Source organism: Arachis hypogaea, chromosome 12 (assembly GCF_003086295.3).
Source record: "Arachis hypogaea cultivar Tifrunner chromosome 12, arahy.Tifrunner.gnm2.J5K5, whole genome shotgun sequence".
Classification (NCBI taxonomy): domain Eukaryota; kingdom Viridiplantae; phylum Streptophyta; class Magnoliopsida; order Fabales; family Fabaceae; genus Arachis; species Arachis hypogaea.
The window spans coordinates 31,097,647-31,098,544 of record NC_092047.1 but is presented as its reverse complement, the minus strand read 5'-3'; the positions used below and the strand labels follow the sequence as shown (position 1 = coordinate 31,098,544).

At 41.3% G+C, this 898-nt stretch overlaps 1 non-coding gene across 1 annotated transcript; it reads left to right on the top strand.

Moving 5' to 3' along the window:
- Positions 1 to 544: 544 nt before the first annotated feature.
- Positions 545 to 652, top strand: LOC112730922 (small nucleolar RNA R71). The gene has a single exon (XR_003166723.1). It is a non-coding gene; the product is annotated as a small nucleolar RNA R71 (small nucleolar RNA).
- Positions 653 to 898: the final 246 nt, after the last annotated feature.

The window sequence follows — 898 nt, the reverse complement described above, 5'->3', positions numbered from 1 at the left end:
TCTCTGTCTGTTGCTGAGTTGATGATGGAAAAGGCTTGCTGTTGCTAAACCTGTTTCTTCCACCATTACTAAAGCCTTGTTGGGGCTTTTGATCCTTCCATGAGAAATTTGGATGATTTCTCCATGTTGAGTTATAGGTGTTTCCATAAGGTTCACCTAAGTAATTTACCTCTGCTATTGCAGGGTTCTCAGGATCATAAGCTTCTTCTTCAGAAGATGCCTCTTGAGTACTGTTGGATGCAGCTTGCATTCCATGCAGCCTCTGAGAGATCATATTGACTTGCTGAGTCAATATTTTATTCTGAGCCAATATGGCATTCAGAGTATCAACTTCAAGAACTCCCTTCTTCATAGGCGTCCCATTACTCACAGGATTCCTTTCAGAAGTGTACATGAACTGGTTATTAGCAACCATCTCAATGAGTTCTTGAGCTTCTGCAGGCGTTTTCTTTAGGTGAATGGATCCACCTGCAGAAGTATCCAGTGACATCTTTGATAGCTCAGATAAACCATCATAGAATATATCCAGGATGGTCCATTCTGAAAGCATGTCAGAAGGACACTTTTTGGTCAACTGTTTGTATCTTTCCCAAGCTTCATAGAGGGATTCACCTTCTTTCTGTCTGAAGGTTTGAACATCAGCTCTAAGCTTGCTCAGCTTTTGAGGAGGAAAGTACTTGGCTAAGAAAGCCGTGACCAGCTTATCCCAAGAGTTCAGGCTGTCTTTGGGTTGAGAATCCAACCATAATCTAGCTCTGTCTCTTACAGCAAAAGGGAAAAGCATGAGCCTGTAGACTTTAGGATCTACTCCATTAGTCTTAACAGTATTACATATCTGCAAGAATTCAGTTAAGAACTGAAAAGGATCTTCAGATGGAAGTCCATGAAACTTGCAGTT